Below are 14,374 nucleotides of genomic sequence, written 5' to 3' on the forward strand. Positions count from 1 at the left end.
ATCTTACTCAGTCTCTCCCCAACCCCAAGGACAGTCCCATTCTACAACAGTGGCATCATGTAATATTTGTCCTTTTGTGACTGGGATATTTCACTCAGCGTTTATTTCAGCCTATAAATAGTTGACATTCTCCTCACTTGCCTAAGCAGGCTAATTTCATGCCCGGTCTTAATATATGAGGCAATTAAAATGTGCCTCTGTGTTAGGTGCTGTCCTAATTTAGGTTCCCCTAGAAGCCGACTCCAAGACTCGGATTTGAGCGCATGCAGTTTCCTTGGGAAATAATCTGAGAAATGCTGGTAGGGGGAGGAGAGTGAACGAGGTGGAGGAGAGAGAGCCCCAGCAGTGCTCCCTTAGGAAGCCAGTTACCCCTGTTTGCAGCTGGGGAAGGTAAGCTCTTCCTCAGTTGCCGTACCTGAGCTCAGAGAGAGCTGGGATATTTACATCCCAAAGGTCAGGCAGTCAGTGGTTGAGGACAGTTCCTCCGGTGTTAATTTTCAAGATCTTACAGCCTATTGTACAACAAAGCAGGGTTCACCTTCCAGAAACAGCTTTGGGGACAGCAGTGTAGGTGCCAAGAGTTGAAAGAGGAGTCAGCGAGGTCTGAGCTGATTGGGGCTCTGACGGCATCTGTTGCTCATCAGTTATTTTTCTGGCATTTCATCATTATCACCAATGGTTATAAAATCTCCAAAGGAAGAAAAAGAGTGTTCAATTTTATGTTAAAATAGGCATGTGGACTGTCGCTGAGGGAAATGCGACATTAATTTTTCATTCTCATAGTATTAATGGTAAACATAAGTAAGTACCTTCTAAAAGCTTGTTGTTAAGTGCCATCGAGTTGTAGACAACTAACTCAGAGTGACCCTATGAATGGAAAACCTGAACACTTGTAAAACTTTCATCGTTTTTCCAAGTTCATAGAGTTTCCAGAGGCAAACTATTTTGGAAGTGGATGACATTCCCGCTTCCAGGCTTGTTTTAGTCAGGGACCTCCACCAAGTATTGTCCACCATGGGTAACAATTCTTACATTTGACACATCAGTGTCACAGTGTTTAGCATCACAGCAACCATGAGTTACCTCTGTACAGCATGTGGACAGACTAGTGCTATACCACTTAGAAGAAAGTTTGAGCAAAAAGCAATTAAAAACAGGCCTGAGGGTTATGGATTAAAGTCACCTACCTTTGGCTTGGTAGCATCACTTCCTGTTCACTAGGCCAACTGGTCTCTCTCATATCTGAGAGCTGGGCAATGAGTAACGAAGAAAAATGGATGCCTTTGAGCTGTGATGTTGGAGAAGAGTACTGAGCATCCCATAGACTGTCAGAAGAACAAATGTCTTGGAGAGGGTGCAGTCAGAGTCCTCCTTAGAGGCAGAGGGTTAATCTTCACCTCATCTATTTGGGGCATGTTGGTAGAAAAAGCTGTTCTTTGGTGAGGGTCATTATGCTTGGAAAAGTAGAGAGTTAGCAAAGGAGAGGAAGACCAGTTGGATTGACACAGTGACTGCTCCTAGTGTGTCAGGAAGTGTGAGGATAGGAGAGGCTTCTGATCTATTATTCATAGAATTACAATTGGTTGCACTTGACATGATGACATTTAACAACAACAACAAAAAACCTGTATAGCCTTTCTTCTTCTTCTTGTTATGTGCCATCAAGTTGCTTGTGACTCATAGCAACCCTATGTACAAGAGCCCTAAACCCTGCTCTATCCTGTGCCAACCTCACTGTATCTGACATACCTACTCTCATAACCCCAATCACTGAATTGATTCATCTCCTCAAGGGAATTCCTCTCTTACACTGTCCCTCCACCCTCCCAAACATGATGTCCCTCTCCAAGAACTGGTCCCTTCTTGCAACATGCCCAAAATATGTCAGATGAAGCTTCAGAATCCTTGCCTTCAAGGAGCAGCCTGGTTTCACCCTCTTCAGGACAAACATGTTCATTCTCCCAACAGTCCATGGTATATTTAGCACTCTTCTACAGCACCACAGCTCAAAGGCATCAATTCTCTATCATCCCTAGTCATTGTCCAGCTCTCTGATGCATAGCTTGCAATTGAAGAGACTATGGCCTGGATCAGGTGCACCTCAGTCTCCAGCCTGATGTCATTGCTCTTCAGTACTCTGGAGAGGTCCCTGACAGCTGACTTTTTCAGTGCAATTTGTCTCCTGATATCCTGGCTGCTGGTACCAAGAGTCTTGATTGTGGAGCCAAGCAAACTGAAGCTGTTAACAATGTGGATCTCTTCACCATCCATAATGATGCTGTCAGTTGGCCCAGTGGTGAGAATCTTTGTTTTCTTGATGTTGAGCTTCAAATCCATATTGAAGGCTTGTTATTGTTGTTGTTAAGTGACGTCAAGTTGCAGGTGACTCATAGCGACCCTATGAAGGAGAGTCCCCGATGCTTGGGTGCCTTTCATCTTCTCTCCAGGTTCATAGGGTTTCCCGAGGAATGTCTTTGAGATATTCTCCAGCAAATTAGGAAAACATATCCAGGAAAGTGTGAATGTAACCCAGGAGAATAGAGACACTCTAAATTGATAGTTTGGGACCAAGTGATTCCATGCACAGAGAGGGGCAACTCTACAGAAATTATATACTTGGGAATCTTATACCTTAGGAGGAAAGACCTTATTTAACAAAGGATATGTTTATATATAGATGCATGATAAGCCTGAAGCTATGGTGAAGGAAAAATATAGTTGTATATAAAAATACTGATCCAAATATTAAATAAACTAAAACACTGATTAATTTTAAGCAAAGTGTGTAAGAAAGGAAATTCACTTAATCTGAGAAAATTCTACTCTTACCTTCTTTTTGATCATAATATTTGATCTATATACTATATAGTTCTCAACCTGCCAAAAAATTAAAAGAAATGTATGCCTTCATAATATTATCAGCACAATTTATTGGTTTTCAACTTTATTAAAAAATCTATGCAAAAGATCCAGGCAAAAATACTATGACTATTGAATATATTATAAAGCTTAACAACCTTGAAAATATGAAAACATAGGCATATCTGAGAAAAGATAGAAGGTGAAATGTAGAGGGGAAAACAGTAGTTAGAGAGTCAGAGGTGGTGATCTCTTCATTTAATCTTAGGGAAACTGCTGTATTGACTGTAGTCTACAGAACAAGAAGGAGCTGTAAAGATAATATTGAAAATTATGAAAAAGAATTAAAATACTACTGTACATATCAAGATTAGGCAGAGAGATTGCTTTTCATGATGTGTTTCTATGTATAATTTAACTAATTATTCACCTTTATTAATAAATATGTTACTTTTGTTTGAAGAGATAATTCTTAGATTTTACTCTTATTTTAATTTTTATCTGACAATATTTCAACAGCAATACAGTCCTTGTTGTTATGTGACATCAAGTCACCTATGACTCATAGTGACCCTATGTACAGCAACTCGGAAGCCTGCCCTATCCTAAGCCAGTGTCACTTATTCTGACCATCTCCCGTTGCCCCAGTTACTGAGTCAATCCATTTCTTCCTGAGTCTTCCTCTCCTGTGCTGTCCCTTCACCCTTCCGAACATGATGTCCTTCTCCAAGGACTGGTCCCTCCTGGCCACGGGCCCAAAGTATGTGAGATGGAGCTTCAAAATCCTAGCCTCCAAGGAGAAACATGGTTTCACCATCTCCAAGACAGATTTCCTGGCAGTCCATGATATATATGGTCAAGACTCTTCTCCAGCTCCACAACTAAAAGGCATTGATTCTTCTATCATCCTTAGTCTTTGTGCCGCTCTCTGCTTCATATCAAGAAATTAAGAAGACCATGGCCTGGATCAGGCGCACCATTGTTTCATGATACATTGAGAATGTTTCTCTATGTAAATGCTACAAATTTTCAATTCATTTTATTATAAGAAAGAATATGGAAAAATAAAGGGAATAAAATGAAAACTAAAACAGGTATCAACTCTCAAACAGGTTCTGAAAAGAAGAACTTAAAGGGGGAAATGAGAGAATTTATAGTAAATGTTATGTTTATGTGTGTGAATAAATCTGTTACATAGTTCATTATAAACTAACTTATATCAAAGAATGAAGACATTTTAGCAGATGCCTTTCACTATCTAGCTACAAGTATTGCTTTGTCTCTAATCACTTTTCAAAGGCACTGTTTGGGCTAGTTCCTATATTCAAGAATGGAAAGTCTACTGAAGATCATACATGAGTTTACAAAGTCTTTTGTAAATATATTGCGACAGAGCCTTTTCTGTATCTCTAGTCAAAACTGTAGAGTTATTCATATAGCTGAGTGGACATATTTATGGCATTTAGACTCAACTATTTTAGGGCAATAATAAAAACACTGGTGGAATCTAACCACAACTGTCTGATTTCAGTGTACTGCTGTGTGACAGGCATTAAACACTACTGCTTAACAGAGATGTGGGAAAAGGGGAGAGTCAATGACAAGGATTAAGGGATTGAGAAGATAATGGTTGGATATAAAAATTGGCATTTTCTTTGGGGGAAAAAAGGCTGGAAAAATTACCCGTCACTTTGGCAATTTTAACTGAGTGACCTTGTAGAAATGACAGTGGAAGGGTCTTAGTTTTCGTACCTTGAAAACAGAAGAATTATTTTAGAATACTTGTAAGGTATTTTCCGCTTTTCAATTATATAATCCTGGAAAAAATTAACACAGAAAATGCTTTAAAATAACTTACATTGCAGTAACTAATGTGTATGCTACATACTGGAAAAAGGAAAGCTCACTCTTAAATTATATTCTTCTAAAAGAATATCTTTGTGGGTAGTAAATAGACTTAGAACTATTAAACAACAAACTCAGAATCAAAACCATTTAGCTGATTTTTGTAGAAAACATGGTGATTTAATGAAGATTTAATAGAAATTGGTCAGTTTTTAAAAGTAAATACCTAATCTTAACAAGAGTTGGCAAAGTTCAGCCATGGGTCAGACCTGCTACTTGTTATTCTAATTACTCCATACATATCAACCTTGTTGTTTAAAAAACCCAACTCATTCACGTGGAGTGAGAATTGACTCATAACTGGCTCTCCAGCAGATTTCATTAGGCTGTCACCACAAGTGGAGGTTGTCCATCTTTCCTCAGAAAGTGGATGGTGAATCAAATAACCAGAAAGAGGCGGCCTCTGGGTTATAGCAGCAGCAACTCCCTACATGCGAGGTCATCACCGAGTCTGATTTGTCAAAACTAGTTACTGCGAAGTCTCTTTTCATTCATACTCACCAGATGTTTGCAGATTATAATGGCTCAATAAAGTTTTCAGGACTGTCAATGTTTAGAAGTACATCTCTAGGTCTGTCCACCAAAGTGCTCTTAGACTTGAACCATCAACTTTTTGACTTATAGTCAAGAACATTTTGCAACCCCAGTTTCCTTTGACCATTGTAGGCTCCTCATTTTCACAGAGTTTCTTCACTTGTGCATTTAAGGCTGTTTATTCTAGAGATATTATTTTGAGCATCTTCTTCCTAAGGGCATTCTCATTAGCCCCAAAATCCCTATTATGGACTCATAAGATCAATATATCTCCAATACATAAGGCAGTGAGGGTTGGGGTATTCATGCCATTTGAATATTTCCTTGGAGATGGTCTTTGTCTCCTCTGTATAAGAATAGAAATCAGTTAAGACTTGGTCTTTTATTTTTATGGGTTAATAATATATCTCTTTTGCTCTCAGATAAACCTTATTAATAGGCAAGAAGTGGACTGTTAGGATGATGAAACTGTTTAAGAGTGATGTCCTATGAAATTGGAAAAATACTAAGTCTTTAACAGGGCACAGAGTCCACTCCAAAGCCTATCATCCTGGTTTTGTCTGATGTGCACTGGTGTCTTTATATCCAAAACAGAGCAACATTTCCCTTGACAGAGAGGTGGGCAATGATTGGGGATGACCGAAGAAGCATCTGTGCCTTTGAATTGTGCTGTTGGAGAAGTTGTTGAACATATAGTTGGCTGTCAAGAGAAGAAATAGTTCTGTCCTGGAGAGGTGAAGCTGCTTTGCTACTTGGGAGGCGAAGATTTTGAAGCTGCTCCTCATATATGTTGGGTGTGTTGTCAGGAAGGACAAATCCTTGGAGAAGATCATCATGCTTGGAAGGGTGGAGGGTCAGCCCAGGAGAGGAAGACCCTCGATAAGATGGAATGGCACAGTAACTGAGGAAATGGGGTAATTGTATTAGAGACAGTGATATTGACTCAAAATAGGACAGAGTTCAAAGCCATTGTTCATAGTGTTGGTAAGAGTCAACATTGACTCAATGGCATAACAACAACATGTTGTGTAGTTTTACGTTGTTGTTGATTGTCAGTGAGTAGAGACAAGTCATAGCAACCCTGTGAACAGAAGGCGTGAAGCCTTTCTATAACTATCGGCATTTATCAAAGTTCATAGTTTCTAGAGTATGTTGTTTAAGAAGTAGATGCCACTCTGTAGTTTTCCTCATCAAACTCTATATATCTGTGCAAGTTTGTTGTTGTAGGCATCACAGACTAGGATTTTATAAATGTGTTGGAGAATCTTTTCTTTCTTTTTTATTTTTTAAAAAAATTTATTATTTTGGGTTTTTTTTAATTCACATTGTGTTTCTCACAATCATCCCCATACATTATATTTTATAAAATTAATAACCACAGATAATGCCCACTATTACTCAATATTTTGAGATTACCCACTGGATCTTTCTGAATTTCCTCACTCCTTCTCTCTACCCACCAAACTCTGTGACCCCGTGATTTCTCCTCTCCCCACTCTCAAAACCCCTTCTCTCTTTGGATATCAATACACATCTTACTGATTATCCTTCTGTTTTTACAATAATTGCCTTATGCAGTTTTTGTCCTCATGAGCCTGAGTTAGTTCACTCAGCATAATGGTCTTTAACATGTCGCATGTTATATAGTATTATTTTTTTTAATCATTGCTATTAAGTGTTGCACACTATTCCATCACGTGAATGTACAACAATATCTCAATCCAGTCACTTGTTGATGGATAGACTTGGTTTTAAGTTGTAGCATCTCTTTGTATAACAGAAGCAAGTGTTGTGTGCAGTGTTGTACCATCCTCACAGCTGAAACCACTATGTCAGTCTATCTCGTTGAAGGGCTTCTACAGAGACTGGATACTCTAGGAAAAATTAATCCAGGAAATATGAGCAGTTTTAATATTAATTATCATTTGTTCAGTTATAAATAATATAAACAATTCATGCAGGCTCAAGGAAAAAAAAGGGAATATTTTCATTCAGATGCACTGTAAAGTATGCAAAGATTCAAGCACAGCTTAACTCAGGGGTTTCAATGTTGTCAAGAATCTTCTTGGTTCCCCTAAGTCTCCTAGTAGTAGCACTAACTCTAGTCCTAGTCTTCTCACTGACCCTGACCTGTATTTTGCTGTTACTTCTGTTAGTTTGTTGTTATGGTCTATCCAATTGGAATTGGGTCATAGTTGACCTTCAGTGGGTTTTTAGAGACTATAAGTAGAACAGGAGGAAACCACCCATCTTTCTCCCACTGATCATCATATGGATTTGAACCACAAGCCTTTGGTTTGCCATTAAAATTTCTTACCACTAAGTTATCGGAGTCTCAAGGCTCTTCCTGAGGATGTTCAAGATTTCTGTCTGAGGGTCCATTTCCTACAAGATCATCCTTGGAATACAGTGTGTTCAAAGTGTGTGTACACGCATAAACACAAAGAAGCAATTAAGACACCTGCCTCACTTCTGATTATCTTCATTAGGGCTTCCACTGTCGTATCTCATGTATCCTTCGTAGAATCAATCATTCTGGCAGTTAATTAGGTAAGCCTTCAACAATCACCTTTTCTCAGAGTGAAAGGCAGATTAAACTATCCATGTGGAGTGAAATGGAGAGAGTTATCAGGAGGGAAAATAGTGTGCTCCTTCCAAAGACGTATTTCTCCCACAATACTTGTCTTGGTTCTGAGATGACTTATAATTTGTTGTCCACAATTTACCTGAAATTTTTCACATTCTGCAATTCTATAGTAACAAAACTTTAAATGAGATACCTTTTGTAAAAGCATGCTCTAAAACTTAGGGAGATCTATATAGCACTAGTCTCTCCTTTTGCTTTACAGAGGTGACTCGCGGTTGCTGTGAAGCTGAACACTGTGACACTGGTGTGTCAAATGCGGTAATGGTTACCCATGGTGGACAGTGTTTCGTGAATCTCCCCGATTAAAACAAGCTTGGAAGCCAGAGGGGCATCCACTTCTGAAATAGCTTGCCTCCAGAAACTCTATGAACTTACAGAAATGATGAAAAGCGTTCAGGTCTTTCGTTCATAGGTTCACTATGAGTCACCTATCACTGGATGACACTTAACAACAACAATAAGTAGAGAAGATTGTTAAAACCAAGTAGTAAATATCTCAGTAGTTGTTTTGATTTGCATCTCTCTTAGAGCTAGGGATTTTGAACATTTCTTAATGCGTTTATTTTCCGTCTGAATGTCTCCTTTGGTGAAATGTCTGCTCATATCCTGTGCCCATTTTCAATTGCCTTGGTGTATCTTTTTGTGGTGCTCGAGTATTATTTTATAAATTCTAGATATAAGTCCCTCATAGAGTCCAGAATGAAGGCTGCATAGTGGAGTGGACTTGAGGGGAGGGTTTGTATAACAATGAAAGAATTTTTCTTTTACTTTTCAAAGAGAAGAATGAACTGGAGTGGAGGGGAGGGCGGGGAGAAGAGTGCAACAATGGAAATCCAAAATATCTGTAAATTTTCATTATAATTATTGTTAATAACAAATAAAAAATAATAAAATTAAAAAAAAACCAAGTAGAAAAGTTTTTCTCAAATGATTGAAAACAGATAAGCAAAAGCATTTGAGCATGATTGAAAGGGTTCTCATGATAATAACTTTTTTAGATGAGGAAAGAATGAAGGTCATTTTCCCTCTTTCACTGTGACACAGCTTCTGCAGGAGGACTTGGTCTTCTACCTTTTTTGCTAGTGGTGCAGATCACTCTTTAACACACCTCACCACCTGTCACCCTGTGCACTTGTGGCTACACAGCTTAGCTGACTGCAGTTGAGTCAGAGCTGAGTCATGGATGACCCACCATTGGGCATCCAAGGCCATCAGTTATATGGGAAGAGATCGGCCATCTTTCTCCAGAAAGTGGCTGCATTTGAACCACCAGAGATGTGTTTGAGTTGATGGTGCAACTCCGTATGGACTCAGCCACCGGATCTACCACCTTTGTGCGTTAAGGCAATATGTTGTCGTTTTTCCATTTTCTAATTGTGTTCTTGCTGTATTCTGTTTGCCGTCGCAAACTGCTGGTAGACTGGTCTCGTGTATGGACATTGATCTATGTAGAAAGTAACACTCAGTGCTACCATTAGAGTTCATGGATGTGTTTTAGTTAATCATACGGAGAGAAGAAATAAAAATAATTCTCTCCTCATTTTTCAGGCTCCCCCACTTCCCTACTCCTAATCCAGTGGACTCAGTTTTAGAAGGTCTCTGCTATGATAAACTCTTTTACTTTGATTTAATCAGAAAGCTGAGACTGAGATTGCCATGTGGGAAGTTTGCTGAGGAGTGACCTCTGGAGCAACATCTGCATGAGAATGTTGGAACCAGACTCCACTGGGCAAAAGGTCGTATTGTGACAAGGTTAGGAGAAAGGCTGTCCCCTGGTCCTGCCCTTTGGGGGATTCTAGAGCTGGCGTGTCCCTTCCATTGTCTGGCACTGAGGCAGGTCATTGTCCACCAGCGTGGACCAGTCGTTGAATGTAGGTTGCCTCTTAGAAAGAAGCACATCACGGTGTGGAGTTCTCTTTGGATATGGACAGTTCTCAGATGAGACTCCACTGTGAGACTTTAGCAGTGAACATTACTGATAAGTGAGTACCTCGACCCTAATGATAAATGGAGTCCCTCATTAATCTGTCCCTGTCTTCTAACCAAAAGGCTGGTGGAAGAAACCTCCAGTGGTCGGCTTCTGTGAGGACTGCAGCCAATACAACTACATGGAGATGTTCTACTCCATAACCCAAAAGATCGCCAGAAATCAGACTGAACGTGAGGGTCATAGGCCTGATTCACGTTTGTCCCAAAGGGAAGAACCTGACTGGAATAATACAGGAGTGAAGACTACTGTCATAGCGCCTTGATGATTTTATTTATAAAAAGGAATTAGACCAATTCTAATGGAAGATTTTTATAGTAACATCTAGCTATTAAAATAAAAATTTGGATCTTTTTGTTTTATTTTGTTACAATTTCCCCTTGATTCCTTTATTCATTCTAGAAAACTGTTTTCATTCTGGTATTGTTTTCTTCTGAAGAATTTCCTTTATTACTCGTTATAGTGCAGAGAACCTGGCTACCGTCAGTCTCCATTATTCTTCCATCTGAAAATATCCCTTCCTCGTTCTTTTCACTGGGTGTATAATTCTGAGTTAACCTGTTCTTGTTTGATCTCGCCCCACAGCACCATTAAAATATTTCACTACTTACTGGTCTTAGATTTTTTTTTAAATGACAAATACACAGCTATTAAAACTATTTCTTTTTAGATTATGTATTTAATTTTGTTTTTAAAACTCTTTGTTCTTGTGTAATTTTGTTATTATGTGTCCATGTATGTTTTTTTTTCAAATTTAACTTACCTGGAGCTTACTAAGGTTGTAGAGTCTATATGTATCTTATCAAATTTAGGATGTTTTAAAATTTTATTTCTACTCTATAGTTTTTTTCTCTTCTTTTTGTGATAATCCAATGTCACTTACATTAGATATTTTACTTTTGTTCTAATCTTTGGGAGCTTTGTCTAATTATTTTATAATATTTTTTCTGTTCTTGAACTTGAATAATTTCTATTATATGTTCCTCAAGCTTACTGATGCTCCCTTCTGTTATATGTATGTATTCTGTTCTTTATCTCACATCATGTCATTTTTACTTACATGTTATTATACTTATCAACTTCAAATTTTATATTTGATTGCTTAATTTTGAAAAGTTCTTAAACTGATATTTCCTTTTAGTGTATTTATTATAAAAGTTATGTTCTTTTAGTAACAGTAACAGTTACAATCACTGTTTTAACATTCTTGCCTGATAATCCCAACATCTGGACCTTCATGAGTTAGTCACCTGTTTATTACCTCCTCTTGAAACTGGATTACATTTTCCTGGCTATTTGTAATTTTTATTTTCTTATTATATTGTGGACACGGTTAATGTTAGCTTGCATAGATCCAGCTTTCTGTTCCGATCCTTTCAGATATTGAAAATGATCTCTTTGGGTAGGTTCAGACTATAAGATCTCTCTTGTCCTTGGTGGATGGTGGTTTGAGACTGTTCAATGCTTTAAGCTTTTCTCTGCCAGCTCCGGTATATTGTACACAATTCATGGACAAGGCTGGTGTTGGTTTGGATTTATACACAGCGATAGAAAATAACTTTCTTTTTGATCTAGCACATTCTTCCACTCACAGCTTCCAGTCCGTTGTTTCTCTGGCCACCGGACAACAGGGCTTTTATGCTGCTCTGGAAACTGTGTTTCTTCCGCGGGGTGAAGCTTCAAGGAGACAATGCAAAGCTCACCTCTGTGTCACTTATTTCCCCAAGTCCTGATTCCCACGCACAGGCTGTCTCAGGCAGGGCTGTATGAGTAAATAGTAGAAGAGCTGATAAAGTTTAAGGACTTGACGTCTGGATTTTAAGGGCTCGAGTCATCATACCAAGACCAGCATTCATCCATTTCCTTTTATAGATGCTAAACGGTGACTTTTTTTCATTACTTATGTTCTGATCTTGTTCTGATTGCAGTCAAGTTAGAACCAACTCCAAGTTGACCTTGTGGTGGGTTTTCCTGGGCTGTAAATCACAGGGGTGGAGATTACCCAGTTTCCTTCCACAGAGCAGCTGGTGGGTTCAAACCTCCGGAGAGGTGCTGCTCTTGGGTTAACGGTGCAACTCCCTGAAGACTTGGTTTGTGATAATTACTTCCCTGTGTGTTTTCACAGACTAAGTAGGAATCTACAATTCTAAGATATAAGTTCTCTTTTTATCCCTTTTCATATGTGGGTAATGAGAGGATTCCTAGTGATATTAAGTTGTGAAGCATTGCTGTGAACTCACAGGTTCAAATTAAAGAACCCAGAGGCCTCCTGAGAATGCCACCGGTGGTTTTTACCTTCCTCCCTTCCTTTCTGCTTCAGGATTATTACCACCGCATGGTCCCAAGTGGTTGCGGCAGCTTCAGGCATCGTGCCTTCAGTGGTTGTGTGCAAGATCCGTTATGAGGAGAATTAAGTGCCAATATCTTCATAATATTTTGGTGAGGGAAGCAAATTGAGTCTAGAAGTCCCTCAGCAACATCCATTTACATCTCCTGGTCCAGAAGCAAAGGACAGTTGTGGCTCGCGTGATGCTCTGATCCCGGAATTTTGACCACTGCCCATTATCAAGTGTCAGGAGGATCCCCAAAAGGTGGACAGATTTCAGTGGATCCCAGACTAAGGACAGGCTAGCAAGAAAGATAAGGCAGGGTGCTTCTGACAGTTAGCCAGTGAACTTCCTGTGAATCACAAATAAAAACTGTGAAAGTACTGAGAAATGAGCATCCTATGTTGACGGCACTAAAAATCTCCACAAAAACAAAACCGTATTTGCAGTAGTGCGCATGTGCATACCAGTGACCCGTGAAGATAGGCTCTCCGCTCTCTGATAGCTGTTGAATCAGAAGCACTTCCTGCTGACTCTGACAGATTTTCAGAGGCTGTAAGTCATATAAGTGGGGACTGCTCACCTTTCTCTCATGAAATAGCCGGTGCGCTTGAATTGCCTGTCTTTGGGTTGACAGGTCTTGAGAAGAGAGGGTTACAGTGGGAAATATTTGCTATGTGGTAACTGGGTCAAAGCTGACTCGATGACAACTAATAACAAGAAAATATCACTGTGTATGCGACTGGCTTAAATTAAAAACCAAACAAACTTGGTGATCCCAAATATTGAGGATCTTTTAGATCTGTGGAAATATATAGACAGTGTTGATAGTAACTTGGTGAAGAAAGATAGTTTGGAAAATGGAAAGGGAAGTTCTACAAAGCTTCAGGTCATCAGTTCCATCCCTGTGTATATTCCAAAGTGAATGGTATATTAAAAGATGACCCATAATGCTTACAGCAGCGTTATTTTAAGTACAGAATTTTTGATATATTCATGTGCAGCATCAAAACCTACCTCTACATGTATGTACACCATGGAACAATCTCACAGACATAATATTTACAGTTAAGTCTGGAAAGACAGACTGTGTAAGATTCAAATGTGACCAAATATTTCTCCATTTTACTCTCTTTCTCTGTTTTAGTTCCATTTAAAAAGGTCTCACGAAAGAGCAATGCTTTGAGGAGGGGTTGGGGTGAAAAAGGCCAGACTCATGGGCAGGAAGACATGACTTCACAGCCAGTCTTAGTTTCCTTTTTCAGAAAAACACACTCTCTCCTTCCTGTCTGTGTTCACCTGCTTTCAGTCATTTCATTTTTGTGATTATTCACTGAATTAAGTAAAAAAGAAAAATTCAACCTATTGAAGTATTTTCTGATCTTCTCATTAGTGTCTTATTTTATGTTTTATGCATAAGCTTGCTTCCTGTATTTGCTTTTATATCTTTGCTCCTTTTCCATTGACTCCCAGGCCCCAATGAAGATAACACCTTATGCAAGTCTGGTAGGCTCCAGTCATCTGTCCTGAAGTACATTGTGCTTTATGACTGCACTGTTTAATAGCATGATTAGCACATAAATTTTTGAAATTAGGACATAAATAGACTCTAAAACGAGTCATCATTTCAGCAGATTAATAATCTCTTAGTTAATTAATGCACAGTATTTACTCATAAGGAACTACCACAGCCTTGATTATTGCTCAAATCCAATTATATATTTTAATGTCCCATCCAATATCTTCTGCATGAGTAACTGGTTTGTAATAAATAAATAAATTACCTGGTTAGAAAGGTGAGTTAATTAGATAGATAAATGGTTCCAGACATTTTTATTCTGGAACTCCAATATTTAAACAATGACAGTGATGTCAACTCAGCTCCTTGACATCAAGTTGGAACGCACTCCTGGTTGACCCTCGGGAGGCTGTTAATGGCAAAGGATTGGGTTGCGCATCTTTATCCCCAGAGCAGCTAGTGTATTCGAATCCCCTGCCTTTGGGTTGGCAGCGCGTCTCCTAAGCAACCAGAGCTCTATTTGAATCCTTAAAAAAAAAAAAAATCAAAGCTCTCCTTCTGTACATTTTTTTCATGTGTTTGTTGTTTTGGAAAAA

The sequence above is a fragment of the Elephantulus edwardii genome, unplaced genomic scaffold (assembly GCF_000299155.1).
Source record: "Elephantulus edwardii isolate Elephantulus edwardi_28Jun2011 unplaced genomic scaffold, EleEdw1.0 scaffold00091, whole genome shotgun sequence".
NCBI lineage: Eukaryota > Metazoa > Chordata > Mammalia > Macroscelidea > Macroscelididae > Elephantulus > Elephantulus edwardii.